We start from the raw sequence: 22,578 nt of genomic DNA, 5'->3' as shown, positions 1-22,578 counted from the left end.
GGAGTGCCAGTTGACCAGGAGCATCTGACAGAGCGAATGAGTGCCAATCATTGAACAGCTTGGAATGTGTCTTCAGACAAAGCTAAGTGTCTGTTGCAATTTCTCTCTGAAGATGAATAACTTAAAAAAGAATATATATGCTGTTCCCACCAGCTTTTAAGGAGTGCCATCTTTATAGGCACCTAACCTTGTCTACCTCTGTAATCCAATGTCCTCTTTTAAAAATGGGTATTCCAAATTTTTAATTAAGTTTGTTTCTTTCAGAGTGAACATCTTATTAACCATATGAAAACTTCACCCAATTTCATACAGAATGCCAGATCCATTTTCCTCCAGTTAAAATAAATTAAGAGTTTTACACCTTATTAGGCAATGACTACAGCCCATGGCCAGCAGGAAGCAGTTACAGAAAAGAGATCATCTCCCTTCAGCACCCCTTTTAAATTAAAGGTGTAAACTCTTCAAGGGTAAAATACAATTAATAGATGGATCTGGAACCTGACTGGAAATCCACATGAGTGCCGGTGGCCGCAGGATGACTGCAGGAGGCCCCCGCCCCAGGATTCTGCTGTCCAGAATGGAAACTTCTAAACTTTTAAAAACACTCCTGGATGCTACACTAAAGATTGATAAATAATCAATCAAAACAACAAACAGCCATCCACCTCATAGCTCCAACTATAATTATGCCAAAGCTTAGCAAGTTAAACTTTGGCAAAGGGGGGAAATGGTGTGGGCTATGGGTGGGAGGCTCTTTGTCTCTTCAGAGATAACCTAAACTCTCTGACTTGTGAGTGTGATGGTAAGAGGCTGCAGTCCTGCCCTTGGTAACAATGGCAAGGACTCCAGTCCCAGGAAACAGTTTAACAATGCAAGGTCTATAAACTTTAAGTATTTAGGGGAAATGCCAACTAAATATGCTAAAAACTTACCTAGAATGTCTGAAGTCCATGCTAAAAGCTTACCTAAGATGTGGAAGATATATATGCTAATTGAAGCTTATTGAGAACTGAAACAAAGGGACCATTTGGCCTTTCCTCTCTGTATAAAAGGGATTCAAAAATCTTGTTTGGGGCTTGGGATTCAAACAGAAAGCTCCCGAGTCTGGCCGGCCGTCAATAAACCATTTTTCCTTCTCAAAATCATTCCTGAGTCCTGGTCTCTCTATATGCAAATAATTGAACCTCTCTCAAATTCTACAACAAAATCAGCACTTAAAATAATTGAATCTCCCTTTTTCATAATGTGTTTTCTCTTGCAGCTTTCTGAGCACTCTCTGTTGTACTCAGTAGTTTGAATAGAATGTGAAAGTACAATTTTCTCTTCAGGTTTATATTGCTTGCTTTTCCCTTGGCTTCTTAGATATGCATATTCATGTCTTTTGCCAAGTTTGGGAAGTTTTCTGTCATTATATCTTTAAATATTCATTCTGCCTCTTTGTGTCTTTCTTCTATTCCTGGGAATTTCATAATGTGTATATTGGTACACTTGATAATTCACAGGACTCCTATGCTATTTTCCCTTTTTATAATTCATCTTTCTCTCTACTCATCAGCCTTGCTCATTAATTTTCTTGTCTTCAAATTCATGAATTCTTTCTTCTTCCACTTCCAATATGCTTTGAGACCCTCCTGGGAAGTTTTCATTTTAATTATTGTGGTCTTCAACTCCAGTAGTTCTGTTTGGTTCTTTATAAATATTTTTATCCTTTAGCTTTTTCTCTGTATTTTCCTTCATCTCCTTGAACATATTGAATAACTTTTTTTTTAAAGAATTTGTCTGGTATGTCCAGAGAAGTATGGTCTTCATTGCTGTTTCTAGAATTGTTTTTTCTCTTATGAGTTCCTCTGTTTGCAAGCATTTGAATGCCCCTCTGGACTTACACAGAGGCAGACCTTCCTTCTCCAGGTGTCCCACTGTAGGATTTAAAGCAGACAATTCCTTGCCACAGGCTGTCTGCCTCAATTGTTTTTTACACTGCTTTAGTTGTCTCAAGCTGCTTTTGCCTGTAGGACAAATTCTGGGAGGAGGGAAAAGCTGGATAGAGTTTCCCAAGAAAGTCTTTTCCTGCTGGATCAAGGCCAGGAACCACAAAACCAGCACCAGCCAGAGTAGCTTTCAGGGTAGAGGATCAGATAGAGGCCAGTAAGTATGTCAGGAACTTCTTTCATAGCTCCACAAAGTTATACTTTCTTGACTTGGCACCTTTCTACAAAATGTAGTCCAACTATCTTCCACAGGTCTGAGGAAGCATTCTTTCTTTGTCTCCTCTGTCACTTTTGCTGAGGATGGGGAGGCATGGAACAGTAATTGCCCTTAAGGCCATGCCCCCAGAGACAGAAAGTAGTTAATCAAGAAGCAGTGGGAAGCTTTGGGCCTGTGCTGTACTCCTTCAATCTTGGGAACCAGGTTTTACATGTCTCTGTCTGGCACCAGCAATCTATGGCAGTGACTGGATCCCACTGCTGCCTAATGTGAGAGTGGGGGATGGGTGTCAGTAACCAGTGAGTAAAGAGAGCAATTTCTTGGTATTTACAAGGAATAAGTTTAAGAACATGTGTTTCTGGGGTACATATAGCTCCAAACCACCACACCATTTCAAAAATGGGTAAAAGACTTGAATAGACATTTCTCCAAAAACAACATACAAATGACCAGAAAGCACACGAAAAGACATTCAAGCCATTAAAGATGCTTAGCCATTAGGGAAATGCAAATAAAAAACACAATGAGATACCATTTCACACCCACTAGGATGGTTACTATTTCAAAAACTGAAAATTACAAGTCTTAGAGAGGATGTGGAAAAATAGGAATACTCATTCATTGTTGGTAGGAATGTAAAATGGTGCCACTGTGGAAAACATAGAATTAACATTTGGTCTGGCAATCGCACTCATGGGTGTATAGCCAAAACAATTGAAAGCAGATATCTGCACATCCATGTTCTTAGTGGCATGATGCCAAATGATGGCAGGAATCCAAGTGTACATTAATTGATGAATGGATAAACAATATGTGGTAGATACAGAAAATTGAATATTATTCAGCAACAAATGGGAGTGAAATTCTGATACAGGCAATAACAGGTTGTACCTTGAAGACATTATATTGAGTGAAATAATCCAAACACAAAAGGGCAAATATAGTATGATCTCATTGAAATAAGTAAAGTAAGCAAACTCATAGAATCAGAATTTAGAATGTAGGTTAATAGAGTGGAGGTAGGAAATAGGGAGTCAATGATTAAAATGTACAGAGGTTCTTTTTGGGATGGTGGATAGGTTTTGGTAATGGATGGTGATGATTTTAGCACAACATTGTGAACACAATTAACATCACTGAGTTATATATTTGAATATGGTTAAAAGTCAAAATTTTAGGTTGTATATATGGTAATAGAACAAAAGAGCAAAATGCAAGGCACAAATAAATATATAAGGCACATCTTATAGAAAGTTCAAAAACAGGAAAAACTTTGCAATATTGTACAGGTGCTTTAAAAGGTGGTTACGTGTGGAGCAGGCCCATGTGCAGTGCTGATGCATGCAAGGAATGCCATGCCACCACGTGCAAGGAGTGCACCCCATAAGGAGAGCCACCCAGTGTGAAAGAAAGTGCAGCCTGCCCAAGAATGGTGCCGCACACACGGAGAGCTGATACAACAAGATGACACAACAAAAAGAAACACAGATTCCCATGATGCTGACAACAACAGAAGCAGACAAAGAAGATGAAGCAAATAGACACAGAGAACAGACAACCAAGGTGTGAGGGGAAGGGGAGAGAAATAAATAAATAAATAAATCTTTAAAAAAAATAAAAGGTGGTTAAAAATTAAAAACAAGAATTCAAATTCCTATAATGTCAGTTGTGTGGTAATTCCTGGGAAAAGTAAAGTATTGACCATTGGGATGGATTTGAGTTATTGGCTATATTTTCAATTATATGGGTGTTTGCCTTAATGTTTAAATTGACCATTGTGTTCTATGCATTTTTATGTTTACAAAAGAAAAAAATGGTTAAGAATAATATGACTCTGGAAGGGTAAAAAGGTGCAAGCTCAGTGGAAAACATTTTGGTAATTTCTTAAAAATTTCAATGTAGAACTACCTATGATCAACAGCCATTCTTCTAGGTATATACTTAAAAGAAATGAAAACAGAATCCCTAATATATTCTTAAACATGAATGTTCATGTCAGTATTATTTAAAATAGCCCAAAGGTGGAAACAACTTAAGTGTTCATCAAAAGATAAAAGGATAAATGGAACATAGTGTGTGTGTATATATATATATAAACATATTTAATGGAATAATAATAATGGAACAATATTCAGTAAAAAAAAAAGAATGAAACTCTGATGCATGCCACAACATGGATGAATGAAACTATTATGCTGAAATAACTAGATACAAAGGACAGGTATTCTATGATTCCAACTACATGAATAAACTAATACATACAGGCAGAAAGTTGATTAGAGATTATCAGAGCCTGTATTGGGGAGAATGGAGAGGTATTGCTTAATGGGTATAGAGTTTGTACTTGATGTGAGGAAAAATTTAGGCAGTGGTTGGTATTGATGGTAGCATAGCATTATGAATTTAATACTTCTGAATTGTACACTTAGAGTTTTTATTTTATCCATTCCTTTTTCCTTTTTTTTTTTTTTGCCCTATTTTCTTTACCAAGTTTTCAACCTCCTTGGGGTTTCCAATATAACTCTTCAAAATATGGAGAAATATCCCAGGAAAACCACAGTCATTTAGATGCTGCCTTACCCTCTCACTTGTGCATAAAGTATTTTGGGTTCATTCAAATGTAGAGAGCAGTTTCTATGTGTTTTACATCATATATCATATTTTCTAAGAAGCAGCTATTATGCCATGCAAATAATGAATGTATCTTTGCCTAAAATTCTAATGTCAAATTATCATATATATTTAATATGTTTCAGGGTAGTAAAATGCCATTATATAAAAAAGAACTTGATGGAAATTTTCAAGAGACATTGTGGTATTATATGAAGAAAGTTTAAGTCTCTTACCATCTCCATGGTATGGTGCTTTTCCTGACCACCATCATCTCTACTGGATTCCTGCATGAGATTCAGTCTGTTCCCCTGCTTCCAACATCAGTCCATGTATTTCATTCACAATGCAGCAGTCAAAGACATTTTTAAGATAAGTCATACAATAACTTCAAAACTCTCCATTGGCTTTCCATCTCATTCAGAATAAAATCCAAAATCCTTTAAAAAGCCAGTAGGTATTTTGGGGATATTAAAGTCTTAAATGGGAAGTTAAGACTTAAACTGTACAGAGTTTGGAACAGTGGAAATGTTTTGGCAATGGATGGTGATGGTGGTAGGACAACACGATGAATGTAATTAAGAGCTCTTAAATATATATCTGATTGTGGTTAAAAGGGGAAATGTTAGCTTGTATATATGGCAATAGAATATGTATTTTTTAAATTCATGAATCTATACTACACAGTGAACCCTAAGTTAAATCACAGACTATAGCTAATAGTACAATTTTTTATATGTGCTTTCACCAATTGTGGCAAATGTACCACACCAGTGCAGGGTGTTGATAGTGACATGGTAAATGGATATTCTGTATTTTATGCATCATTATCTATAATCCCACAACTCTAACAACAGAAAAATTGGCCAGTAGGTTTCTACCCAAACTGACTTCACTTTTCCTCTGCACCTCATCTCATCCTAAGCTCTCACTTGCTAATTGGGATCCCTCCACAATGTTTTATATCTTTTCCATGTTCCCTCCTCAGTCCTGTATGATTGGGATATTTGTTCTCATATATTTGCAGGATGAATTCCTTCACATCCTTCAAGTGTTTCTCTATCATGTCTGTCTTGGTTTGGCAAAGGGATACAGATGCAAAGTAACAGAAATCTGTTGACTTTCCCAATAAAGTCAGCTTTTGAAGCAAGGTGGTGAGTGATCTCTACCTGGATCTCAGGCCCAGCTGCTCTGCTCTCTTCACAAATTCAGCTGTAAGCTCTCAGGCAAATGTCTCTTCTCTCCCCAGGGCCTCAGCTGTTTTACCTTCTCCTTTCTGTCACATGGCAGGAAAAGAAATGAGAGCTCTCTCTTTCTGTGTCTTAACAAATGTCTATTTATATCAGACTAGCAAAGGGGTGAGGACTCAGATGAGTCACACCTACTGATGTAGTCCAATCAAAAGCCCTAAAGCGGGAAACGGACTTTGGCCCAGTGGTTAGGGCGTCCGTCTACCATATGGGAGGTCCGCGGTTCAAACCCCGGGCCTCCTTGACCCATGTGGAGCTGGCCATGCGCATTGACCCATGTGGAGCTGGCCATGCGCAGTGCTGATGCGCGCAAGGAGTGCCCTGCCACGCAGGGGTGTCCCCCCGCCATGCGCACCATGAGGAGAGCCGCCCAGCATGAAAAGAGGGAGCAGCCTGCCCAGGAATGGCGCCGCCCACACTTCCCGTGCCGCTGACGACAACAGAAGCAGACAAAGAAACAAGACGCAGCAAATAGACACCAAGAACAGACAACCAGGGGAGGGGGGGAAATTAAATAAATAAATCTTTAAAAAAAAAAAAAAAGCCCTAAAGCAGGTGTTATTTACAAGGGGTCAATGAGCTTGAATTTAAATTTAAAAAACATTATTCTTGTGGGGATGGGTTGGTATATTTATGATATATTTATTAAAATATATGTGTGATATATTTATTAAATAATCACCTTATAGTGTGGACTTCATAAGGGGTCTGTGGTTTTCACCTGACTGGCAAAGAGGTCCATGGAACAAAAAAGGTTAAGAACCCCTGCTCTAAAGCAATCTTACAAAATAATTTAATAATTATTTAATGCAGTTAAAGGGTATCACACCCAGAGGAATATATTAGTTTACAAACAATCTTTCTCTTTTTAGCATACATAAAATAATCTCAACTGCCACAATCCCTTCTTAATGAGTACCTCCCTGGAAATCCCATTTAAAATGACAACACCTTCCCAACATCCTATTCTCCTAATTCTTAATTAATACCTGTTTTTCATAACCTTGATAATACAGTCATACTATGTAATGGTTATTTAATGAATTTATATAATACCATAATGAAAAATACTATAGCATACATTATGATATTTGTTGCTTATTTAATGCCTTTACCTGCTAGAATGAAAATGAACTCCACATGGTAAGGGATTTATGTTTCTATTTAAACTTAACACATCATAAGTCCCAATAAGGATTTGTGGAATAAAGAAATGGAGAATTTGAATGAGAAAATTTCAAGACCTGAGAATACTTGTAACAGGGGAATGCAAAGATTTAACAAATGCTAGGCACAGGGACATTAATTAAGAGTCTATTTAATGAAGTTAGAGGTCCTTATTCCCTCTCCTTCATACTACACCCAGGAGACTAATTGCCAAATAACCACCCTTCAGTGGATACTGGAGGATTCTCTTCTGGAGAAACATCTATAGGAAAATGGTTCCCAAAAATGAGTGTTCTATAACAATCCACCTTTTGATAAGCATGACCTTCAAAATTTTTCAGCATTGTTAAATACGAATGGATATATTTGTCACTCAAAAGGGTACTGGTGCAAAGTACCAGAAATCTGTTGGCTTTTATAAAGGATATTTATTTGGGGTAGAAGCTCACAGTCAATGCCTTAAAGAGTCCAAATCAAGGTACAATAAAAGGTACTTTCTTACCCAAAGTTATTTGCCACATGTTGAAGCAAGATGGCAGGTGATGTCCATGGGGGTTGAGCCTTCCTTTTTCCTCTTAAGAGTCTGTGGTCCCTCAGCTGTAGGCTGGCATAAGGTTGTCTCTCAGGGTTTCTCCACTGCTCTGCTTTCCTCAGCTGCAAATTATCAGGCTTGTCTCTTCCCAGGGCTTCCTCCTTATGTATTTGCTGTCTCTCTTCCTCTTCATCTTCTCTGTCTCTACTTCTCTGTTCTTGGTTGAGCATCCATCTATATAGCCCACCAGGGGGGTGGGGACTCAGCCCTGCACACCCTAATGACATGGTTGAATCAAAACTTTAATCTTGATTTAATAAAGCAAAAGTGAAACTTCTGAAGGACTCACACCCAGGGAAACAGACCAGTTAACAAACACAATCTCTTTTTGGAATGCATAAATAATATCAAACTGCCACATTCCACCCTCTGAATTTCAAAAAGACTTCACCATATTAAAAATAAACCCAAAACCTTAAAACAGTAATAATGCTAAGTACAAAATCACATCATAATCAGTTTCTAGAAATACAGTTTGTCTTGGGGCAAAGTTCTACCTGGCTGTTGGCCTCTGAAATTTACAAAACAATTTATCTGATTCCAATATACAAAGGAACAGGCAAAAGATAAACATTTTCATTACCATACAGAGGATTTGGGAGGGAAACATGTATCACTGGTACCCTACAGTTCCAAAACCCTGTAGGGTACACTTCATTATATTTCAAAGTCTGAGAGTCATTCTGTGTGTGTGTGTGTGTATTTTTTAATATATTTCATATTTTTAAAAAACATTACATAAATGTTATATAAAAAGCAAGGGGGGATTTCCATATACACTGCTCCCTATATCCCCCACATTTTTCCACATTAACAACATCCTTCAATTGATTAACACATTTTGGAGCATTACCACTAAGCATGGATTATAGTTTACATTGTAGTTTTCACTCTGTCCCACACAATTTTGTAGGTTTTGGCAAGAAGTCTGTATCTGTCATTGCAATATCATTCAGAACAATAATATGTTTTTTCTTTTCCCTGGGATCTCGTGGATCCCACCCTTTCCACAGGCTTGCCAAATGGCCATTTTCCTGGTTCCACACTCATCGAGCATCTGGGTGATGGCTCCAGAACTCACCATCCAAGAATGTTAGGGTGATGGCCACACTTTACCCAATCTCTTGAGTATTCTCAACCCCTTAGTACAGTGAGGGGGTGGCAACGGTCTCCCTAAACTCTGAAGAACATGCCCAACTCTTTCAGAGAAATAGGCTGGCAACCTCACCTTCCCTCATCTATGGGAGACATGCCCACACTTCTCAGACCTATGGAGTGTTGAACTGCAGAATGTTCTCCACCCTCTCTGTAGCCTGGGGCAGCAAAACTCTCCCTAAACAGGATGGAACATCGACCTTCTTCAGCTGCTGGGGAAAACTCACTCTTTCGGTACACATAGGTGGGTTTCCTCTCTTGGCCCAAGGAGATGTCTTAATTCCAGACCTCAGCTTCCATGGTTTTCCTCTTAAAACTGTTTTCCCTTTCATCTTTCCCCTCCATGTCCCTTTTAGTCCAGGCTGACAGTGTTTTTCTTCATACAGCTTTCTCAATAAGCTTGTTGGTTTAGCATGCTGGAAGCAGGGGACCAAGCCATCAGACAATAAAATTTTCCACAAGTCTTTCCTAGATAGCTGCATTTTCAATCCTGACTTAAAAGTTCCATGTTTAGTTAATTCTTCAAATAGGGAACTATCTTCTGGGGGCTTGATTGCCATAGGCTTGAAATTTCTAGAATCAGTTCCTATTTTCTTTGTGTCCAAGTCAGCTATCATCTTATCTCTTTCCTCTAACATTTTGTTATAAGCTGCATGGATAAGCCAGGCTGTATTTTCCACATTTAATTTGGAAATATCCTTCTCTAAATGTCCAAGTGTGTAGATTTCAAATTCTGTCTTCAATATACTATCAGGAGTTAATCTTGTTAAGTTCTCTTTGGCTTTAAAACATGGATCAACAGAGTGTTTCAACAATGGCAATGGAGGGATACTGGTATGGGATACCAATGACAGGTGATATATGACTGACAGGGAGCTGTACAGAACATATGTCCAGGGTGCATGGTAATGTTTGGATATACTCATAGTGGCAACAATTAAAAACCACAGTAGGGGGGGTACTGGGTTCCTGGCCAGTGGTGCTCTGTCGTGGTCCCTAGGGGAGCAGCGACAGTCTCCCAGGTACAGTGGTGGGGACCGGGAGGGAGTGAGGGTTCAACAGTGAGCCCCTGATACTAATGACTATGCTTGTGAGCTGATAAACCCAAAATAAGAACAAGGCCTAGAGCAACTTTGTGCCTGGGAATTTCCTTCTGTCAGCCTTCATGTTACTCAAATGTGGCCAGTCTCGAAGCCAAACTCAGCATGTAAATGCAATGCCTTCCCCCCAGCGTGGGACATGACACCCGGGGATGAGCCTCCCTGGCAACGAGGGACCACTATCAACTACCAACTGATGATGCAACTGGAAAATGACCTTATACGGAAGGTTCAATGCGGATCAGGAGAATATCCATGTCTACATAAAATACCATGACTTTAAAATGCTGTTTGACCTAAAGTAAGGGGGAAATGGAAAGGAGAAATGAGTTTATATGGCTACGAGTTTCTAAAAAAGAGTCTGGAGGCTGGCAGAAGGTTTGCCCTCATGCACAACTGAGCAGAGTCAGAGAGACAGATAAAGCAGATACAACCCCCAGATATTGGTTCCTTTGAGGGCTAAAGAGACCCATGGGAGTTATGGTCATGGCCGATGGGGTTAACTACCAGGGCAGATGGCCCCTCTTTGGAAATGGTGTTTATGTGTGATGAATCTGGACTCAGATGGGATCTCCCTTCATAAGACTTTCATGCTAATGTGCTGGAGGTGCAGTTAATGTTGGGGTTTAAGATATATTTAGGGGATTTGAATCTCTGGACTGACAATGTGATAGCCAGATCCTGAGCCTCAACAGACTCCAGCACCTACAATCTGATTTATTGGACTTACCACACTCAGCTAAGATGGAGGTGAAGAAGGACAACCACCACACCATGGAGCCTAGAGTGATTACAACTGAAAATGGGAGGATTGCATCCAGCATCCAGGTGGAATCTGAGCCTCCTCTTGACATAAAGGTGCAATGGACACAACCAATCCAGTGTCCACATAGAAGAGGTGGCATTGGATTGGGAAAAGTGGACATAATGGACAAAGGGTATGGGGAAAGGCAGGAAGAGATGAGAGGTGGAGGCGTCTTCGGGACATGGAGCTGCCCTGGATGGTGCTTCAGAGGTAATCACCGGACATTGTAAATCCTCACAGGGCCTACATGATGGAATAGAGGAGAGTATGGGCCATGATGTGAACCAATGTATATGAGGTGCAGAGGTGCCCAAAGATGTACTTACCAAATCCAATGGATGTGTCATGATGATGGGAACGAGTGTTGTTGGGGGGGGGGGAGAGGGGGGGGTGGGGGAGTGGGGTTGAATGGGACCTCACATATATATTTTTAATGTAATATTATTACAAAGTCAATAAAAAATAAAAAAATTAAAAAAAAATTTTATAATGCAAAAAAAAAAAAAAAGAAAAAAGGAAAAAATAAAAATAAAACATGGATCACCTTTCATCCAGTTTCCAATAATAGTTTCATCATTAACTTCTAAGGCCTCATAAAAAGTCTCTTTAGCATCCATATTCCTACCAAAAGTCTCTTCAAAGAAATCTAGGCTTTTTGCATCAAGCATCTCACAATTCCTCAAAAAAAAAAAAAATACCCCTTCTCCATTTATAAAACCTTTCCAGCATTTTGGTAATTGCAAAAGCACCACCACACTCCTGGTATCAAATTCTGTATTTGCCAAAGGGGTGCCATGCAAAGTACCAGAAATTTATTCTTTCATAAAGGGTATTTATTTGGGGTAGAAGCTTACAGTCACAAGGCCCTAAAGAGTCCAACATAAGGTACCATAAGTGGTACTTTCTCACTCAAAGTCATTTGCCACATGCTGAAGAAAGATGGTGGGTGATGTCTGCAAGGGCTCAGTCTTCTTTCTTCTTCTTAAGGCTCCATGGTCTCAACTTCTTCTGATCTCAGCTAAGGGCTGGCATATGGCTTGTCTCTCAGACTTTCTTAGATGCTGTATTCTATTCTGCTTCAAGCTATTGGATTCATCTCTCCTCCCAGGGCCTCTGCCATATCTATGGACCTGTCTCTCTTCCTCTGTGTTCTACTTCTTTGTTCTTGATTGAGCATCCATTTATATAGCCATCAAAGGGGCAGGGACTCAAACCTTCACACCCTAATGGCATGGTTGAATCAAAATGCTAATTTTGATTTCATAAAGTGAATGTGAAACCTCTGAATTTAATAAAAAGGATTGTCACTCCCAGAGAAACAGACCAGTTTACAAACATAACATATATCTCTTTTGGGAATTCATAAATAGTATAAAACTGTCACGGTGGACAAGCAAGTATTTGAGGAAATTCTATAATATAAGAGATAGCCTGCAAAATTGAATACACAGGTATTTAAAAAGGAACTCACAGGAAAGAGACAATTCATGTGCAGAAGACAGTCCACCTAAAATAAAAATTTAATATCCTTAGAGGGAGAACAAATGATACTGCATTCATAAAACAAGACCAAGATTCTATAAAAGAGAAACAATCTTAGAGGAAAAATAGTTACTAAAATTTAAATAATGAGAGCTGAAAAAGTATTTAATATGTTTCTAAAGATAAGCAGGATGATTCAAAGTAAAATAAAATTAATAAAAGGGGAAAAGAGATATGAAAACTAGAAAATCAGTTAAAATGGCTAAAGATCTATTAATATGATTTCAAAATGTCATATATTTGTGGTTTATATTATGGCACAGGCCACTTCCAATTCACGTTTCTCTTTTAGTTTTGGTGAACTAGGCTGCAGCAACAAATTGACCCAAAGTTATAATGAATTAAATGTAGTAAAAGTTTATGTCTTATTCAAATAACAGTGTAGTTTGTTTCCAGATCAGCAAGAGTGGGGACAGACTTCAATTCATGCATAAATTCAGTCCTCAGGTTGACCAAAGTTCTGCATATGCAATAAACATGTCACCCAGAAATAGATCTGAATATTAAGTGAAATCTTGGGAATCTTCTATGAGATACACTTGGAAAGTTCACTCATCATTCCACTTATGTTCAATTGACTATCACTTAATTATGGACCTAACTATCATAATCATCCCAGGATCCACAGGATGGAGGAATAGAGTATGGATTAGAGTGCATTTACTGATATTCTACTATGGAACTATTGTGATTAGCAGTGGAAGAAAATGTAGCACTGATGTGGAGAAAGTGGCCATGGTAGCTGCTGAGGGGAGGGAGAGGGAAGAAGAGATATGATGTGGGGGCATTCTCAGGACTTGGAGTTGTCCTGGATGGTACTGCAGGGACAGATGCTGGACATTGTATGCCCTGCCATGGCTCACTGGGTGGACTGGGGGAGAGTGTAAACTATAATGTAAATCATTATCCATGTGGTGCAGCAGTGCTCCAAAATGTATTCACCAAAAGCAATGAATGTCCCACAATGATGAAGGAAGTTGATGTGGGAGGAGTAGGGTGAGGGGGTGAGGGGTATATGGGGACCTCATATTTTTTTAATGTAACATTAAAAAAGAGAGAGAGAGAAAAAGGCTGGGAAATATATATTCAGAAAAAAGGAAAACTGATTTTTATTGCAGTTGCTTGCACATTTCTATTCCATGCCATATTTTATTCTTTGGAGACCCTACTAAGCCTTTGCTCTTGCTTTGCTATCTCCTCATCTCAGTCTCATTAATAATTCAGCTTCATAGATCCTGGTGGTAGGGAGAAAGTTGAAGACTCCACAATGTTCTCTGCAATAGCCATTACCAGAGCACCCTAAATAATGATGTTAAATTCACCCATTCTGACCCACTTGGGGGAAATCACCAAAATGCTAAAAGGAGTAAGAGCAAGCAAAACCAAGAACTTAGGTGTCACAGTCTCTATTTGCAAAACCCTAATTTGAGAATCTGATAAATTCTGTTAGCTCAAGTTCTTTAATACATCCCCAAACTGCCAATTTGCCCGATCCCATCATTATCAACATAGTTTAAACTACCGTAATTTTTTAATGGAACAATTGCCTGGTAACAATTCTACCTATTTCCATTTTTGCCTCCAGTGCAATCCATACACAGAAAACAGAATACACAAATTTTTTAAAGTCTCAGTTAACCAATAAATAAATAAACTTAAATAAATGTATAGAGATTAGTTAACTTTATGTCACAACAAAGTTTTGTCACAGTTTATGTATTAACAGTGAACCATAAGGTAAACCATGGACTATAGTTAATAGTACAGTTATAAAAATATGATTTTATCAATTGAAACAAATGTACAATGCCAGTACAAGGTTTTAATAATAGGGTAGTATATGGAAACACTGTATTTTATACACGAGTTTTCTGTAAACCTACAACTTCTCTAGTAAAAAAGTATATATGTAAATGAGTATTTTAAATTTGTATATTTACATGTAAATTTATATATTTTGAATTTGAAGATAGCTTTATATGTATTTCTGTATCTCTATATCTTTTTTTTCTCTCTCTCCCTACTTCTGCCCCCTCTCTATTCTTGAGTACTACTCCAAATAGAACAGTGAATTTGGATAAGACCTTTTTCTGATGGCTAATTGCATGTGTCACCTTGGCTAGTTTATGGTGTACAGTTTTTTGGTCAAGGAAGCACTGATCTGATTGTTACTGTGACGGTATCTCATAGATGGGTTAGTATCTATATCATTTGATTGCACATATGGGTGTTTGCATCTACAAACAACAAAAAAGATTGCCCATAGAAATGATAGAGTTTTCCTCATCTAATCAGTTTTCTGATTAGTAAGGCAGAACTTAGGATTTCAGCAGTCAAAAGTTTGTCTATGTCTGCATCAGTCAGCCTATTTCTCCTTCAGAATACAATTTCAACTTCACTGGAATTTCGAGCTTGTGGCCTGTCCTATGGAATTTGGACGTGTTAATCCCTGATCACGTGAGCCAATTCCTTTAATATTTATATATGCATACATATCATATTGGTTCTCTTTTTCTAGAGAACCCCAATACTACCTTTATAACATCAGAGTAGAGAAATAAATCTCAGACAAAAAAAACAAAAAGAGCAAATCATAATGACAGTAGAAAGTTTACTAAAGTAAAACTTGTCCCCAAAAGACACCAAAATTAAAAGGCAAACTATGGTCCTGTGATTTATATTCTCATTGAAACATTTAATACTCATTTGTATGCAGAATATATGAAGATCACACTCAAATCAGTAAGAAAATGAAAACAACCAATAGAAATATATGCAATAGCAATTCATAGAACAGGAAAACTGAACTTCTTTTAGCTGTTTGAAAAGGTGCTCAACATAACCTAATTAGTGAAATGCAAATTAAAGCAATAATGAGATGCTTTTTCACAAACATCTGATTGGTGATAATTTAAAAGGGGAGGAATGGGAATTATCTGCCACTGCTGATGGGAGTATAAATTGATCTTATTTGAAAATCATTTGGCTATAGCAAATAAGTTGGACAAACACATTTCCCACAACTCAGTAATCCCACTCCTTGTTGGAATATGTAGAGATATGTACAAGGAAATATGCATCATTAATCACCACAGCATTGTTGGAAATAAGAAAACATTTGAAACCACCTTGTTTTAATTTTCTAAAAGCTGCTAGGAACAAAATACCAGAAAAATGTAGGCTTATATAATGGGAATGTATTAGGTTAAAAGCTTACAGTTCCAAGGCTTTGAAAATGTCCCAATCAAGGCATCTTCAGAGATGCTATCTTACTCAGGGTTGGCTGCTGGTGATCCTGGACTCCTGCCATGTGACATGGCACAATGATGGCCAGTCTCTGCTGAGGTATCTGCCTTTCCCTCCAAGTTCACTTTTCCCTGAGCTCCACTGTGGGTGCTCAGGCATGTGGTTTGTCTCTCCCTTCTCCTCTGGGCCTCATCTCTCTCAACCTCTCAGGGGTCTCTTTCCATGCCTCTAAGCTCCACTGATTCCAGCCTCTTGGGGTCTCTCTGTTTCTGCTGCTTTTCCCTGCATGTCTCCTCTGTCAGTCCCTCATTTATAAAGGACTCCAGTTAGAGGGTCAGGACCCACCCTGGGACACACCTCATTGGAGCAATCTGACCACAGTGCCCCAAACCCACAGTAATGGATGAGCTCCAAGAAAATGATCCTTTTTGAGATTCAGAAACAGCTCCAAAATGTCACACTCACATCAATGGAAAAAAGCTATTTATTCATACATTTTAGTTAAAATCTATGCATTAGGATCAGTCATGATCATTTTCTTCTCCTCCTCTCTCAAACTCTCCTTCGTTTTTTCTCTCCTTTTACCTCTTTGTGCTGCATTCAGATCTACTTCCATTTCATGAATTCTCTCTTCAGTGGTGTCTACTATTTAATCCATAAAGTTTTTAACTTCTATGACTATTTCCATTAGATTTTGATTTGGACTAATTTGATATTACCATATATTTCCTCACATTTTCCATTCCTTATTTTATACATCTAATCACCTTAAAGAATGTGGGGTTTTTTTTTTCATGGCCTCTCTTGGCTAGCTGTATTCTGAGAGGTTCTTAGGGATCTAAGCCTGTTATTTGTTTTTTCTCCTAATTCTTACTAGAGTTATTTGCCCATTCATTTCTTAATTTCATATTGTGAGCTCAATTTAGTCATAGCTTGATCTATAGGAATTATTTAAAAATATAACTGCAATACCATTTTCTCTAAGAGCACCACCAGTTCAGATTCACTTTTTTAAAAAATTTTCTTCCTATCCCTTGTATTTTCTTTTATTTAAGATTTATTTTTATTTACCTATTTCTCCCCTCCCTTGTTGTTTGCACTCACTGTCTTCACTGTCCACTCTCTGTGTCTGTTTTTTTTTAAAGGAGGCACCCAGAATGAAGCCCCAGGCCTCCCATCTGGTAGGCAAGTGCTGAACTGCTTAACTCACATCCACTTCCTTCTTTTATTTTCTAGTTTTCTCTAATCTGCATGCAACAATTTTTAATTGAAAAAAATGTTTGGCTATTTTGTGGCTCTTTTTTCTCTTCAGCAGCCTCGTTGCTTGGCTCAGATTCACAAGCCCTACCCAGCTCAGGAAAGAGGGCAAATAAAAACAAGGAGGGCAAGTGTCTGCCACCCCCTCTGCTGCAGCCTGAGGGTCAAGGAGCAGGGGGAGGTGCAAATGAACTGATGACCCTTGGTCTCAAAGTCAGAAACCCAGATTCCTCAGGTTCCTGTGAAAGGAGAGAGCCACACCCACAGCCCAAATGGGCTCACCTGGTCCAGGCACCCCAAACAGAAGGAGGCCAGAGCTCACAGGTCATAAACACAGGGCTAGGAACCAAAAGAGCCACTGCACTGCTCAAAGGGTCATACTTCCTCCCCACAGCACTAGGCAGGACCAGCACTGATGCCTGAGAGGGGGTTGGTGTGCAAGGCCCCAGGAAGCCCCAGGGAGCCCTGGGAAACCATCCTCCAGATGGCATAGCAGTCTCAATGTCCTAACAGGGATATAACCATAATTCTACCTGCTGGGCACTGATCCAGGCTCTTCCAGCCCTTTGTGACAATAAGACCAACAGTGGCACTGTGGGGGCAGAGCCCACCCAGACTGGAATCTGGGCTGAGCCCCCAATGCCCACTCAGGCCCTGCAGCAGCCCTATGCAGCTGTCCACTGTCTCCTCCTACCACTTCCCATGACCCCACGAAGCCTTTTGTCTCCATTTCACAGATGAGGACACAGAGGCACTGAAGGGTGCAGTGCTCAGCCAGGGCCCTCTTTCTCTTTCTAGCAGCCAGCACAGCCCCCCATGACCACCTCTAGCTCACCTTGCTTCTTCTCCAGCTGCACTGGGCCAACAGTGAAGGGCTGGGCCACAGGCACCACTGTTCAGAGAGAGGACAGGCTCACAGGAGGACAGTTCCCCTCCATTCCTTCTGACCCATTCCAGGATGTCCTCTGGGATGGCTATTTGCATCTGACTGCCCTCAGCTGGAATCCCAGCTCTGCCACCTCCTGGCTGTGTCTCTGGCCAAGTCACCCTCCTCTCTGAAGCTCCGTTTCCTCCCCTGTGAAATGGGGCAGCAACAGAACCTACCTCCAGGAAGGTGGAATTAGGTGATCTGTTGTGTGTACAGGGGCTGCCAGTCAATCCCTCTCCAAGGCAGGCCCCTCAACAGCCCCAAGTCCTGCCAAGCTGCCGGTGCCTGGCCAGGGGAGCACAGGGGTCTAGGGGCCACAGCTCTGCCTCCTCTCCAGCCTCAACTCTCCTCCACCTCCAGCCAATCCTGCCCAGCCTCAGGGCCCGGCTCAGAGTTCACGCCCCCATAGCACACCCCCCCAGCTCCAGTGGCGTCCTTCTCAGCACCCACCCTCCCAAGCACTCACAATTCCACCAGGCCCCCTGTCTTGTAATTGTGTGTGTGTGACCTGCAATGCAGGCTGTGGAAGCAGGTGAGGCTTGTTCTAAAACATCTGCTGCTTACCAGGTGTGCAACCGGGGCAAGTTACCTGGAACCTCCAGTTCTCTTGGTTCATTGAGGCCCAAAAGAAGAGCAGAACAACACCTACCACAGGGCTTATTTCAAGGACAAAAGGAACAAGGGGATTTAAACACTCCTTTTTCCCCACAGGATGGAACTTCTCCGGGCCTCCTAACAGTCAGGGAGCCAGGCCTGGGTGGCTCTTGACAACATGCATGGAGGCAGGCCCAGAGGACAAGCACACCTGGTTCTGGGCCAGGTCACGGCCAAACAGCCAGACCCATTGCCAGATGTGTGCTGTCTCTGTGAAGGGGGCCAGCCCCCCCCACACACACACACTTGGACAAATGCCCAGGGCCCACAAGACAGCTCAGTCCACCTTTGCCCCAGAGGTCTCCACCCCAGAGCAGCTGGGCACTGGACTCTGGAACCCACAGAAGCTTGGTTTGGTTCATAGGTCACCTGGAATCCCAGTCATTTCCTGTGGGCAAAACACCCAAATCCCACCTGGGGTGGGCACAGTCCCACAGCCCCAGCAGTCCAAGGCTCAACTGTGCCCACTGCTCACCCCCTAACAAGGCAGGTGATGAGCCTACACCTGGCACACAGCAAGCACTCATAACAGGCTTCCACAGCAGAGGCTGCAGCAGATGCTACTCAGAGGGCCTGTGAGGTCCCTTTCTTCCCTCATCCGGAGAGTCCAGCATCTGTCCCATCCCACTGACAGATGCTGACTTAGGTGACAAGAGCCTGCCCAAAGCCAAGCTCCTCTACCAGAGGCTCCCTCCACAGTTCTAGAACTGCCTGCGAGGAGAGGGCACGGTTCTGAACACCTAAGCTTAACTACAGGGCACCACCAACCATCTGAGAGAGTTAAATTACCTCATTAACCCACAGGTGTTCAAGCCTCAGGGGTCACAGCTGCCACAAAACACTCCTGGAGGTACAAGTACCCAGGGCTGGTGGCCTGTCCTGGCTGCTCTGCCACACTTCTGGCTCTAATCTACTCAGGCTCTAAGCTGGGCCCTCTCTGAACATCAAATTTCAAGTCCTTCTGAGAATTTAGGATTCCAATATCCTTGGCCTCCAAGACCTTTCAGAGCCATAAGTTCATGTTTTTATCCAATGCTGACTGGGCACCTGATGTGTACCTTCTCAGGTGAGACAGTGAGAGGACTCAGCTTGCACAGTCCCTCATGGGGAGATGGAGACAGCCTCACTGACAGTGATGACACCACAATCGCCATAAGAACAGAGAGAGCACAAGGGGAGCAAGGAGCACAGGCCACGGAGTAGGGAAGTCTGCCTGGAGGAGTCAGAGGAAGCTGCCCAGGGAGGCAGCACTTGAGCTGGGACCTGAAGGAGGACTTGTGGGTGTTGGGGGACAAGTGAGTAGGGGATGGCTTTGCAGGTACAGGGTAGGGTGGAGGTGTCTTGTTTGCCAGGGGAGGGCTGGAGGCCAGGGGAGGAGACAATGAGGAAGAGTGTGGTCATGGAGTTCTGATCTCAGCCTCCTGTGGATGGCTCTCCTCCCTGGAAGCAGCCAGGCCTTGCTGGGACACTCAGGGGCAAGCTCTGGGTCAGAGCAAGTGGAGGTCAATCCCTATTCTGCCACTTCTCCACTGGCTGTCCCTGGGTAAATCACTTATTTCTCTGAACCTCAGGCTCCTTCCTGTTCAGTGAAATGGAAATAATTTTCCCACCTCGCAAGGTCTTACTAGGATTAAGCTGAAGCAGCACACTGAGGTACCCGGCACATAGTAACTGCTCAGTAAACACCTACACCATCAGCATTGTTCTTCTGGGAAGGCCTTCTGGCCATGGGGGCAGGGTCTGTCAGAGGGCAGGAGGAGGGACAGAGGAGAGGGGGTGGCTGCCTGGAGATGCTGACCCTCCCATTCCAGACATTGGGAGCCAGGTGCCAGGTAGGCATGCCGGGCTGGCATTTGCCATGAATGTGTGCTGAATGTGTTACTGAGGAGCCTCCAATTGCTGCCCAAAGTGTCCTGACACCTTTTCAGAAAAGAAGCCGAAGAATGCCCTCTTCCCTCCACACGTGGAAAGCCTGCCCATCCCCACCCTTCAGGAAAGCTCCATTCCAGGGAAGGCGGGGCAGGGAGCTGCTCACTCAGAAGTGCCCTATGCTAATCCTGCCTCCTACAAAAAGAATTCAAATTTATTTCCTCCCCTCACTCAGGCCTCCAGGGAACGCCCCGTTCAAGGGCCTGGAAATCCTGGGGCTGCCAATCCCTGGCTGCCCTGTGACCTGGGGAGGGAGCTGTGTGCATTGACTTTTTGGGACTCAGTTTCCCCAAATATGAAGGGGTACTGGTGGAATCGCGAAGGGTGGCATTCTGCACTCAGCAAGGCAGTTGCTCCCCTCCTAAATCCCCAGCTCTTACTGGAGGGGCTGACTGCTGAGAACGCTGAAGTCATTACCGCATGGAGAAGGGAGGAGTCTTTGCAGGAGAAAATGACAACCTGAGACCGCAGAGGAGGGGGCTCTTGCCTGCTGCCATCTGGGAAGACCCATCAGTGAGGGAGTACCTCACGCCCAGCGGTGGGAGGCCCCACCCACACCTTCAGCCATGCCCCTTCAGACAATTCCAGGCACCCCACCCCGCCCGGCCCAAAGCGCTCCAACTGGGGTGCCCCGGGAGAGGCAGTGGCCCGCCTCCCTCTTCCCTGCGGGTGGACTCAGGGGCCTCCACCGAACGGGTTCCCCGCGGGTGTGGAAGGACTTGGGGTGGAGCGGGGAGGTGCAGGAAGACCCAGGCAGGAAGGTCCCCCTAGCCCGAAGGCTGGGCCTGCAGTGACGGCCCGGGTCTCCCCACACCCCGCGCCCACACTCCCTGCGACGGCCTGAGGCCCTGGGGCCGGCTTCCAGGGGAAAGACGGGGACTAACGGGCCACGGAGAGGAAGGCCATGGAGAAGAAAGAAAGACCGGACAGAATACAGACAGCCAGACAGAGGGAGGGAGACACTGAACGCCGCCAGGACGCAAGCATGTGGCGCAGCTCCAGGGGCCAAAACCAGAGACGGCGACTCAGGGGCACAGAAAAGACCTAGAGGCGGGCGCTCGGTGCCGGGGGGTGCGGCGAGAGGGGACACAGGCTCAAGGGACATCAACACAGACGGACACAAACCCAGAGGCAGACACAGAGGGGGACTGGGAAGGACGCACAGCGACGTCACAGATACACACGGGGACAGACACGCCCAGAGGCGGGCACGCGCACGGGCCCCGCGGAGGCGCTCTTCCCGCCGCCCGCCCCGGCCCTGCCGCCGCCCTCCCGAGGCCGCAGGCGGAGGCGCCGCCCCTGGCCGGGGCAGCGGGGGCTGCGGGAGCTCCTCATCCCCCCCACCCCGCGGCTCGGCGGCGGGAGCGGCCCAGGGCCAGACGGGCGCAGAGGCGCGGGGGACACTAGTGAAGCCGCTGATTCACTTTTTAAGTTAAGTTCTCGGTTTGAGGTCTTAGGATATTTTAAATAGGATAAAATCAAAGTCCTAAACTACAGAAATGAGAGCCTATGGATGTATTGCTTGGGTGGAACTTTTAAGTACTCCTCACTTAGAGATCAGGATAAAATGGAAATTGTGGGAGCTGAAGGAAAAAAAAGAAAAGTAAGATTGTGAATTACAGACATGAACTATGATTGTCATGGGCCTTACAGGACTTAAGAAAAAAGCGTTTCTGCTTATTTTTAAAAAATTTTTTTCTCTGGTTTAAAATTTATTTTTTTAATTTGATGTTTATTTTAGGGAGAGGCAGGTAAGCAATTTTTAAAAATCTAAATTATCAATATTGTCACTAAACTTGCACGTATGTGCTTGCCCAAGAACACATTTTACATTAAAAAATATTTTAAAACTTTTGCAATAAAATGTCAGGTTCCTTGGGATGACATCATTAAATGTAATTACACGTACATGTATAAAATAGTGTATAAATAGTATCTAACAGGAAGCAGACTTGGCCCAATGGATAGGGCAACCGCCTACCACATGGGAGGTGCATGGTTCAAACCCCAGGCCTCCTTGACCCGCGTGGAGCTGGCCCATGCGCAGTGCTGATGCGCGCAAGGAGTGCCCTGTCACACAGGGGTGTCCCTGGCATAGGGGAGCCCACGCGCATGGAGTGCACCTGGTAAGGAGAGCT

The 22,578-nt window shown here is 42.7% G+C and overlaps 1 pseudogene; it reads right to left on the bottom strand.

Moving 5' to 3' along the window:
* Nucleotides 1-21,775, bottom strand: part of LOC139438533 (olfactory receptor 2G2-like) — a 50,976-nt pseudogene extending 29,201 nt beyond the window's left edge.
* Between the last annotated feature and the right edge of the window lie 803 nt (nt 21,776-22,578).

Source organism: Dasypus novemcinctus, unplaced genomic scaffold, assembly GCF_030445035.2.
Source record: "Dasypus novemcinctus isolate mDasNov1 unplaced genomic scaffold, mDasNov1.1.hap2 scaffold_204, whole genome shotgun sequence".
NCBI classification, from domain to species: Eukaryota; Metazoa; Chordata; class Mammalia; order Cingulata; family Dasypodidae; genus Dasypus; species Dasypus novemcinctus.
This window is presented reverse-complemented; position numbering and strand designations above follow the sequence as displayed.